The following is a 12,496-nucleotide window of genomic DNA, read 5'->3' as shown; positions in this document are numbered from 1 at the left end:
AGGGGGAAGGCAGAAGGAAGTCAGCTGATTTGCACATTGAAACTCTGGGAAGTTGAGGAACTGGAGACAACAGGGACTGAGAAAAGTGGGGATGAAAAATGCCTTTAAAAATGGAATTGGATGGGGCACCTGGGTGGCTCAGTCGGTTAAGCATCTGCCTTCTGCTCATGTCATGATCTCAGGGTCCTGGGATCGAGCCCCATGTGGGCCCCCTGCTCAGCAGGGAGTCTGCCTCTCCCTCTCCTTATGCCCCTCTCCCTGCTCATATGTGTGCTGTCTTTCACACAAATAAATAAAAATCTTTAAAAATAGAATTGGAGAAAAGTTTGCATAAGGATCAATTGGATACACAGCCCCTATCCCATCTCAAGCTGCCACCCCTCCCTGCCACCCCAGAGGGAGAATGGACTTCTGTTCTGTGGAGAATTAAATCAGAGAGATTGAAGAAAGGTATCTGACTTTTAAATAGGGACAATCAATCAAGGACCACCACACATTTTAGGCAAGTCTCTAACATGAAAGGTGGAAGCAAGGGGAAATTTTTAAAAAGTTGTAGCAATATCTATAGTAAGATACAATATTGCATTTGTTAAATAAGACTAGGATACCATGAAAAACTTACAATCAAAGAACAGAGAAAAGACTGTTACAAATTAAAAATGTAACAGCCAGTATAAAGATGTCAGCAGGAGGTTGGAAGACAAAATTGAGAAAATTCCGCAGCAAGTAAAATACTCTAGACCTAACCATATCATAACTCTACATGGACCTAAAAGTGTGGGCAAACTAGGGCTATTATAATTGTTGATTGGAAGAAAACTGGTAAAATTTCTACAGAGGGCAGTTGGGCAATTTCTTTCAAATACATTCCCTTTATTTATTTTTTTAAAAGCTGTTTTTTTCCCAAGATTTTATTTATTTGAGAGAGAGAGTGAGTGAGAGAGAGCATGAGTAGGCAGAGGGAGAGGGAGAAGCAGGTTCCCCACTAAGCAGGGAGCACAACTTGGGGCTTGATCCCAGGAAGCTGGGATCATGACCTGAGCCAAAGGCAGATACTTAATCAACTGAGCCACCCAGGCGCCCCTATACATTCTCTTTAATACAGAAATTCCATTTCTAGGAATTTTATCCTACAGATAAACTCACTTGTATATAAAAAGATGTATATGCAAGGATAGTAATAGAGGCTGGAAATATACTAAATGTCATCAACTGGAAATTGATCCAAAAAATTATATTACACCCATACACTGGAATACTGCACAGTTGATATACTCATATGGAATGACTTCTAAAGTATACTGAAAAAGCAAGTTGTGGAGCTGTGTGCTTACATACAGAGAGCACATTTCCAGTAGGATACACCAGAATTCATAAAGGTGATTTCCCCCAGTAAGGGGAACTGGTGGCTAGGGGTCCTGGCAAAAGAGAGACTAACTTTCCACTGTTCGCCTTTTTGGATCTTTTAATTTTTTAAAAAAAGACTTATTTATTTTTTTATTTGAGACAGAGAGAGAGCAGGAGGGAAGACCAGAGGGAGAGGGAGAAAGTTTCAAGCAGGCTCCACACTGAGCATGGTGGTGGGGCTTGATCTCATGACCCTGAGATCACGACCTGAGCCAAAACCAAGAGCCCGACACTCAACTGACTGTGCCACCCAGGCACCCTGTGTCTTTTACATTTTGTATCTACTTTTTTAAAAATTATTTTTAACCTACTGAGTTCATTTCTCATCTATCGTTATTTAAAATGTCTTAATTTTCAATCAAAATAAATTTTGTAATTCTCCTCTGAATCATTCCTGAATCCATTAGCATTTTTTTTGTTGAAATGCCCCAAATTAGACCCTGTACTGTAATAAACAATGCTCTCGAATATTTTAATGACTATTTACATTCTACTGTCTTTGGTTTTTAATTATAGGACAATACTTGATGGCATATGATATCTTTTCATGTTTATAGTGTGTGTACCTCTTTACCCATACTTCTTTTTTTTTTTAAGATTTTATTTATTTATTTGACACAGAGAGAGAGAGAGAGAGAGAGAGAGAGAGAGAGCACGTGCACATGCACACAAGAAGGGGGGAAGGGCAGGCAGAGGGAGAAGGAGGCAGGCTCTGCATGGAGCCGGGAGCCCGATGCGGGACTCGATCCCAAAACCCTGGGATCATGACCTGAGCCGAAGGCAGCCACTTAACCGACTGAGCCACCCAGGCTCTCCTCTGTATTTAAGATCCTGGTTGTCTGTCTTGTCTTGTTTCTTAAACTCCTGGGAGTTGTTCTCTACTCTTATACCCAACCACTGCCTAGCTAAAATATGAACTATGATACCTAGACTGTTTTCAAGCCTCCTTACTAACAACTAATCTTTTATTTATTAATACCTCTCAATGTTTATCTTAGTATAAGTAATATTATACTGGTGAGCTGGGAGTTAGTCATCACTGTTCCGGAAAACCACAATCAACAACTCAACCCTCCTTTCTAGATCCAGTTTCTTTCACTTTAAAAATAAGATGATAATACTCACCCTATCTTCTTCATATCATCATGCTGAAAATTAAATAACATCACAAAAAAAAAGAAGAAAAAACAGCTTTGAAGTGTTTTTAAATGCCAGCTATTATAAGTAATATTTTGACCTGTTAAAATACTGATTTCTGAGCGCTTCTCTCCATCACTGAAGTTGATTTAAATGGTGCCAGCTCGAAGCTGGAAGGCCTGCACAGTCAGAGTATTTCCATTTTCTTTCCCTTATTTCCAAATTGCTACCCAGGGTCAGCAGGTCAATGCTTAGGTTAGGCTGTGCATACTTTGTTACAGATTTGTGCCTTGACACTGTCTCTCAGATGTCTTCCAATACCCTGCTCACCACCGCCTGGTAGCCTTGTCCTCCCTGTGTCCAGGTCAGTCTCTCAGAAACCAGGCTGAGCCTATCTTGCCTGGAAAGGGAATTCACACGAATTTACGCGGGCAGCATTCAATCAACACACTTGTTCTTTCCAGAGTTATTTATGTTGATAAACCCACGTTAGGTTCTAAACTCATATTATAAAAGCTCGCTCTCCTGTTACATCCCTGCAATGTCAAGGAAGCAGCCACCTGGTGGGATCCAAAAAATTAATCATCTTTCCACCTTCATTTTTCTTAAAAAAGGACAAAACTCTACCCTATTCTTCTTATAAACACTTTCTAGCTTCTTTTCCTTTGATATTCATTTCAATTTGATGTTACCTGTATACATCTATTTCCCATTAGGGAGGCTATCGGTGTGATTTTCTCGGGCTTCATATAACTCCTGAAGGATAGCCAAATGGGTACTTAGATTTCAAATCAAATATGAATCCTATTCAATTAACCGTATACAATTTGTTATATAATCAGCAAACAGAAGTCAAACCTAAGAATAGTATTCAAGATCTAGGACAAGAGGTGGAGACCAAAAGTCAGAAAGAAGACGAAATCTTCAGGTAAAGAAATAATTCAACTACTAGGATAGTAGTGTTTGTTTTCTACAGAACACCTTCCGACATAACCCGTCCTGTAGTGGGATTGATAAGAAACTTGTTTCCTCCCTGAATGTTACCAGAACAAACTAAAAATGTAGCCAATGTGAAAAAGAATTATAAACTTGAAAATTTTAACATGTTCATAAAAAATCTCTGTTCATAAAGAAGAAATGTGTTACAGGAAGAAAAAAATGCAAAAAGAGGAGAGTAGAAAGTAATTTTGTCCAGACACAAAAGTGCTCATGTATTTGAAACAGAAATATTCTTGGAGTGGAAAATGTCGCTCTGTCTGCCTCACACCAGGCAATCTCTTGATCTATAATTTATTTTTGAAGTGAATCTTTGTACCAGGAGTGGTGAGGGGTGGAGGTGGACAGAGAGGAATGAGAGGCTGTGTAGGTGATCAGCTTTGCAGGCTAGCCAGGGAATTTAAAAAATTCTCATTCTGGTTCATCTCCTGCCCATTGAGTAGGGTCACCCTATCCTCTGTATCTTGACACAGTCTCTCACCCTGCAAAGCCCAGGAAGGGTTAGTTCCAATATCTATTGTACCCCAGGAGGCCCTTCCAGAAAGAACAAGATCTCCCTTATGTTCATTACATTTGGCATCTGACTCCGTGGTGTGCCAGATTCACCCAGTTTTTTTTTTTTTAAGGTACTTAAAAGAACTTCTAGAAACCATTGCGTTACCCACTGGCAATGCCTTTTCTACGGCACTTCCTACCTTGTGTTTTGTTAATATCTAACTTCTTATAACAAGACCTTAAGCTCCTCAAGGATAAGATCTCCAAATGTGGAGTCCTTCCTTACCACCATCCCAGTGTTTTGCCCGGAGAAGGTTATCATTAAATATATAATGAATCAAGATTAACAATGATAATTGACAAGTCACTCTTCCAAAGCCCTTGAATTAAAATGTTCATAGTAGTAAGCCAGCAACTCTTTCAAAATCCGAGTCATCGCAGACTTTCTCTTTTACTCCCTTTCTTATTGACTTAATTTTTATCAGTGATACAATGGTGTATACCTTGCCTACGGGGATGTTTTTATGTTGTACCTTTTCCTAAGACATATTATAAGCAGCTGCTTTCTCTTCCCAGCGAGTTTCTGAGTTTCTTAAAAGTGGGGACTGTACCTTGAATCTCCTCACACCATTCATACACGATTCTGCACACAGTGTTGATCGATATTGACCAAGTGCTTTCCACGGAACAGGTGCTTTGTAAGCATTTAATATGCATTTAATCAGTTAACCCTCATGGCAGCCTATGGGGCAGGTACTAAACACAAGTAGGCAGCTCAGGGTCACATAGCTGGGAAGTGGCAACACCAGGATGGGATCCAAGACAGTCTTGCTCCAGGCACATGGTCTTACCCACTCTACTTGACTCCCTCCTAGGCTGAAAGCATGACAGTGACTTCCTGAACAACCGGTTTAATCTAAAATGTTTATTAAAGGCATGATTTGGAGTAAACAATGGTTTGTAATATAGTCAGAGATCATTCTCCTCCATTTATCGTATCCTTTACATTACTAACCCATCTCCTTTACTGTTATCATGGGATTTTGTTTTTCATGGGAATCTGACACTACCACCAAGTTGTCCACGACACCACAACCTTTTTACAGTGTGGTTATTTCTGACGCTAGTGTACTGCTCAGAATACCAAAGCCAAAGTCCCTAGCTGCCTCGCATAGGATAGCAACATCAGACTTACCTGAAGGCGAGTCTCAACTCTGCTCCTTACCAACTATGGGACCTCAGGCAAGTCCCTGAAATTCTCTCCACTTCAGCTTTTTACCAGAAAAACAGGGATAACAAAATCTCCGTAAGAGAGCTACCACGAAGTTCAGAGGTGATGTAGGAAAGATGACTAGCCAGCATCCGGCACATGGTAGATGCTCAATTAATAAAGCTGCTATTATTCTCTTAGCAATTCACATAATTATGGTTGCATGAGAAAATCAACACAGAGGTATTCTTAAGGGTCTGTCCTCTGGCCCAGCCTACTGGTGCTTTTATTTTCTTGTGTTAAAACTGATCAGACTATAAATCTCATTGATGCTTATACCCCATTAATCAGTGAAAGGAGACAGTTCTCTTTGTATGGAGCCACATAGCATTGCTTTAGCTCCCTGACCCACCAGAGAATTTACTGGGAGGTGGCTCACATTTCACCTCCCGTGGTTAATCCCACAGCTGTCAAGTGGAGAGTACATTTCACCTCCCATGGTTAGCCCCACAGCTGTCAAGTAGAGGAGAGTACAATGACATCATTGATCTTGGGATAGTTCTTTCAAATAAGAATAAATAAAAATCTCCCTATCGCTCTTCTAATGCAAAGTTGTTTAAAACTGTAACTCATAGGTGCCAAATTCCTGGAAATTCAGGGCAGATGGTAAAAGCCAATCTTCATCAATGAGGAGTTCTTATGATCCAGATTGTGGCAGTTACTAAAAGGAAAAAGAAAACAAGTGCTATTGACTGTGGTCTAGTCTAAAATCAGGCGATGTAGCATCGTAGAATCTTGGATTTGGAGGAGATGGGAGGATCTCTACATTTTCCTCCCCTCTTCCACCTCCTCCCACCTGATATTTGGATTCCGCTACAAAGAATGACAGGTGGTCATCCAGCCTCTGCCAAAAATGTGGAGACCTGGAGACCTGGGCTCTTGTTCCGAGCTGTGTCACTAACCCAGACAACTCAACCACTGCAAGCTCCAGTTTCTTCTAGTGTGAAACACTGGCTCTTTAGCTGACCTGACCGGCTGCAAGTCCCCCCGCCCCGCCCCCAGCCCATGACACCGGCAGCCCCCAACTTATAAATGGATCCTGTTCCAAAAGATCACTGAAGCCTGTTCTTGGAACTCAGGAAATATTTCCTGTTGAAACATTATAAATGACGGTCGGGATTTCAGGTTTGTCCCCAGCACTCTATTTCACTCAGAGTAGTTAGATTATGACACTAGTCCAAGAGTAAGAGGGAGGAGAAGGAATGTCTTTCCCTGTTTCTGGACACAGGTCAGCACTAGACAAGGCTGTGAAAAGTCTGCTCTTTACTCTGGCATATTCTCACTTTCTTTCCTTCTCTTCCCTTCCATTTTTGAATACCCTTTCTTCTAGGGGCCTGGACACTCCAACTGAAGCATCTCAAACAGGCTTACTTCACTCTGCAAAGTCAGTCCTTAGCGGTCTTTATCCTCTCCAGTCCCCGCTTCCCGACTCCTCTCCCACCCCCATCCCCAGCTGCTACTCAGCTGGTCGCCAGCTCCCCCACCCTCGGCTCCCTCAGTGACGTAGCCTCAGCTAGACTAGCGAGACAGAAGGAGATCTGATTTAAATGAGCTGTGAACACTTAAGCACAAGGAGAGCTGATACTTAAGCACNGCTAGACTAGCGAGACAGAAGGAGATCTGATTTAAATGAGCTGTGAACACTTAAGCACAAGGAGAGCACAAGGAGAGCTGATGCACAAGGAGAGCTGTGTGCCTAGCACTGTTCCATGAACACATCACCTCTTTAGATCATCAACAATCCTGAGAGGGAGGGGCTTTTATTATTTGCATTCCATAAATGAGAAAACCGAGGCACAGAGAGGTGAAATAACTCGCCCAAGGTCAGTACGCTATCGTCAGTGATAGAGTTGGCCTTTGAATCCAGGCAGTCTAATACTGAAGACAGTGCTCTCATGCTAACCTTCCCGTGGGGGTTGGTACCTAAATATGGAATGCTTCTTAACCCAAATGAATCTCTACATTTCAAGCAGCATTAACAGATAAGTGAAAATATTCAGGCAGTGTTGGGAAACATATTATGGGACAGGCAACCGTTAAGCCAGGGTGGCAAACACCCAAGAAGGTGGTGAAAATGAACGCAATGATTCACAGTGATGGTTTGATTGTATTCTTTCCTTACAAGCACAACCTGTAGGAATATTCTTCTCAGCCACAGAGAAAAAGGCTCACTCCTGTGTTTCTTGGTTCTCCGGTTCTACCTTTCTCTTCCAAATGCTGGTACAGAGAGAGACACAAGAGATAGTTGACATTTCTCATAACATACTTCTAAGAAAGATGGCAGTGTTCTTGTGATGATAAATGGCTATCAGCCCTGGTCCATGGGGTGTGAGGGCCTTCCTACAACACCTGGAGGCACGTGTTTCTCATCGACAGGCAGCCCCTCTCAGCCCCAGATGATATGTAATCTGCAGGGAGGCAGACAGTTTGACTCCAGAGTCTAGGCTCTCAACTGCTTTGCTATACTGCCTGGGTTCAAGTGACATGTGGACCATGCTTTTAATGTGCTTTATTGTAATATATTCATTTTCATGGTGAATGATTGCATCTGTGAATAAATTAGAAAGATGTCTGCACTTATCAGCACTTCTTCAGTGGCAAGTGCCATAAACCCAATGCAAATTATCTTTCTTCAAAAAGATTAACTTATTTTAGAGAGAGGGAGAGAGAGAAAGGGAGAGGGAGAGTGAGTGAGGAGAGGGGAAGAGGGAGAGGGAGAGAGAGAATCTCAAGCAGACTCCTTGCTGAGCATGGAGACCCACAACCTTGAGATCATGACCTGAGCCAAAATCAAGAGTCAGGGACACTTAACTAAGTCAGCCAGGCACCCCCAACTCAAATTATGTGTGGGGATGTGAGGACCCAGTGTCAAACTTGAACTAAATCTACAGGCCTGAACAATATAATCAGGCCTCTCTTCTCATCTCCCAGAACTTCTGTTGGTGTGTGGACCTCATCGACTTCTACAGATGAGAAGATAGCATTCCAGATGAACATCTTTCCAGCCTCACACATCTGGCTCTGGTTGAAAAAGTCCTTCCTAGAGAAGAACTTTGATTGGATCATCTTAGGTTATGTGTCCTGAACCAATCACTTTACCTGGAGAGTTGGATTACTTCGATTAGCCAGGGCTAGTTTATTTATTTGTCATCATGATAGGGGGAGAGTGCATGACAGAGCCCCACCAAGCTCTAATAAAGTGCAAAGGGGCAGTTCTCCAAATAAAGAGTGGCTCCGGGCAATCAAATGGTATAGCTGCCCGCTGTAATGTTCAACATTATGTCTAGCTTGAAGGTAAGGGAAATTAACTAGGCAGAAATAGCTTACATCGAATACCTCGAAAATTCAGAACCAGCTTCAGTGTATGTTCATTAGTGAATGTCTTCACAATTATGATAAATGTCTAAATAAAAAGTGAAAAATTCAGTCAATCCTCTAGACGTTTCTAAATATTTAATTATTTGGGTGTTTTATGAAAAATATGGATAATTGACCAACTCCTTTATTTTTTAATCTGGATGTTTTATGTTTTATTTGTATTTTCTTTATCTGAATGCTATGTAAACCCAGTTGAATGCCATTTAGGATCTAGACCATGTAACCCTGGTGTTTTTTTGGACATGATTAAAAAGATGATTAGATTTTAATAAGTGATTTAGTGTCTTACCGTTGCATGTTTACTCTCAACAAGTTAGAAGTAAACCAGAGAATGAATATGAGATAAAAATGGAGAAACTGCATTGCTATTGCATTTCTATAATTGAGTTGAAAAGAGTACTAAAAGCTAGATGTGCTCTATTTAAAAAGTTAGAAAATCACTTAAGTCTCTGTATATTTTTACTATCCTTTCCCACTATATTCATTTGGTAATTTGGGCAAAGCAATACAAAGCTGTCAAGGGAATTTTCAAAGTTAGTGCCTTGCCTATCTCTCTGTCGGCATACGTACTCTCAGGACAGGGTGTTAAGCCCCCACGTTCCCAGATGTAATATGATGTGTGAAAGTAAAATGAGCATTTGATTTTGTATTCTTAAGACAGATTTATTTCCTTACTTGCTATTTCCCTACCACAAATCAGGCCCTGGTGCTAAACACTGTATGCCCATAACTCATTGAATTCCTACAACCACTGTGTGGGAAAGAGACCATTTACGGGTGAGGAAACGGGGCTCTTCATTTAAACCTCAAAATAATTGTCTGAGGTAAATATCATTTTAATCCTCTCACTTCTGACAAGGAAGCTGAGACATAGAGAGGTTTTGAAAATTACCCAAGTTCACAGAGCTAATTTGGGGTAAAACTGGGGTTTGGACCCAGGCAGTCTAGCTCTTCTGCTTATGTTCTGGTCTCTCTTCTGTACCTCCCCCAATTGCTGAATGGTTAGTCTATGATCAAGTATACAACCTATCACTGATGATAGTTAACACTTAATCATAAAATACGCGTTAAACTTTCCAAAACATAGACATGGGGTATCCAGTTCTGCTTACATACAGGAGAAAGAGAGAGGGCGCGAGGGAGGGAGAAATTCTCATAGGTGGAAACTAACACCACGGTCACGTTGTAGAATTTGTTTAGACCTCGATGTATCTGTTTGCACTACTGCAATGACAATTGGTTTCGGGGAAGCCTCCTTAATGATTAATCAAACACCGTGGGTCTTTCTGCCTTTTTGTGTCTTACACATAGCTCTGTTAAGGATAAAGCTCGAAGTTAGAAACAGTATTGATCTCATACTGGGAAATGGTCTAAACTCAAAACATTTGAAGCAGCATATAGGTAAATAATTCTTTATTGTTTTAAGTGAAACGGTAATGTTTTAAAGAAAACATTTTAAAGACATGTTTAATAAAACTGATGTGTAAAGTTTATATGTGATTTATGTTTACTGGAATGCTTTTTCGAGAAGCACACAAATATATTTCAAGTAGCGTATAATCACACTCAAGTATTTATCAAATATGATATAGTGAAGGGATACCATAAAATGTATTCCAATTTTAGTCAGTCCTCACCTTATTTTAGTTTTTAAAATATTTAATATATCCTTTTTCTTATTAGCAAGAAATATATTTTTTAACCTTATGATGAAAATCATACAGGTCAACTTAAATATGTGCAAGAGAATACATCCTTTCCAAAATTTTTTATATTATGTGCACAGCTACAATGTTGGACGACCACTGTGCTACAGAATAGAATCCCAACTCCTGAGTATGACTTTCAAAACCTTTCATAATCTGACCCCCAACTGTCTTCCTAATTTCAATCCTTGACTGTTTTGCTGTCAGTTTTTAAGAATCCTAAGCAAGATAAACACATTTTTGAACAAGCTCATACTTTGACATACAGTTTGACTGAGGAACAGCAAAGTGAAAGAGAAGATCTTAAAAGGGGATGGAGAGAAAAAAAAAATTATCTTCAAAGGAATAAAAACTAGATTCACCAGTAAAAGTAGATGTCAGAAAGTCGTAAAATAATATCTTTAAAGGGTTGAGAGAAAACGACCAACCAAAAACTATACAGCTACCAAAAAGTACCTTTCAAGAATTAAGAGAGTTTGCCAATTTATTGAAGGAAATTCTATAGAATATATTTCAAGCAGAAGTAACATAATCCCCAAGGGGAAGTCTGAGATGTGAGAAGAGATAAAGAGGAAAAAAAAAGTGGTAATATATATATGTACGACTTATTATTATATATGTGTATTTTATTATGTGTGTATATATATAAAATAAAACATATATAAAATAATGTATATAATAATAACAACAAGGTCTTGTTAGGTAAAAAATAAATATAAAATAAAAGCACATCTGCAATAGCATATAGGTCAAGGAGTGATTAGAAATAGAATGTGGAAAAGGTTCTTGTGTTGAGAGGAAAGTAAAGCTATTGACACATTCTGGACTTTAGTTAAGTTAAGGATACAACCTAAAATATCCTGTACAGCCACCAAAAGAATGGAAATAGAGCGTATAACTTACAAACTATTATAGAGAAAGACAAATGGAATAAGAAAATATATTCAGGGGCGCCTGGGTGGCACAGCGGTTAAGCGTCTGCCTTCGGCTCAGGGCGTGATCCCGGCGTTATGGGATCGAGCCCCACATCAGGCTCCTCTGCTATGAGCCTGTTTCTTCCTCTCCCACTCCCCCTGCTTGTGTTCCCTCTCTCGCTGGCTGTCTCTATCTCTGTCAAATAAATAAATAAAATCTTTAAAAAAAAAAAAGAATCTAACTCTTGATTTTGGCTCATGTCACGATCTCAGGATCATGAGATTGAGCCCCAGGTTGGGCTCAGTGCGGATCCTGCTTGAGATTCTCTTCCCTCTCCCTCTGTCCTCCCCCCCACCCCGTGCACAAACACTTTCTCTCTCTCTCTAAAAATAATAATAATAATAATAAATCTTAAAAAAAAAATACTCAACTTTCCAAACAGATGTACTTAGAGTTTACAACACTACCTTACAAATACATGGATTCCAATGGGTTCTATTTTGCTCCATTTCTGTCAAGAAAAAAAAAAAGTATGACATTTATAATTGTATGTACTGCATAATTCAGTCTATTCCTGATGGGAAAACCTTTCATTTTGAATAGGAACTAGTGATAACTAAATTTTCTACTTACAATTTCACATGCATGAAGACTGGAAGAATTTTCCATGGGCTCGCTTCAGATTGTATGTTTGAAACCTCCCTTCTCTTCCGCTCTCCACGTGCTTTCATGCAACAGGCCCTGTTCATGCTGTAATGGGACTCCCAGCTTGGCACCTGCATGTCTCATGGCTGGCCAAGCCGGCTCACGGGGCTGTTGAAGCATTCCCAGATGTTATTCCGATGTGGGGAAGCCGGCAATGACTAAACTATTTACAGAAGGGATTGCGAGCCACTAAACCCACACAAAATCGATCTGCAAGTCAACTGCTCCTTTGCCAGATCCTAAAAATGCCCGTGACAACTCCAATGCCACCCTCCTCAAGAAGCGTGCCTGGGAAGTAGGACTGCAAAGCGATGGAAGTCTTCATTGATTGCATTTAAAATACCTACTTCGGCAAATTTTACAAAAACATATGAATGTGTTGAGTGGGTCTTGAGAGGGGCCCTAGCAAGTGAGGGGCGGTGAAACGTCAGCTTCCATAGTGCTAGTAAATTTGCTGATGGGCTTGATAAAGATTTGCTGAAGGAAT

This window comes from Ailuropoda melanoleuca, chromosome 8 (assembly GCF_002007445.2).
Source record: "Ailuropoda melanoleuca isolate Jingjing chromosome 8, ASM200744v2, whole genome shotgun sequence".
NCBI lineage: Eukaryota > Metazoa > Chordata > Mammalia > Carnivora > Ursidae > Ailuropoda > Ailuropoda melanoleuca.
The sequence above is the reverse complement of the archived record's forward strand: the minus strand, read 5'-3'. Positions refer to the sequence as shown.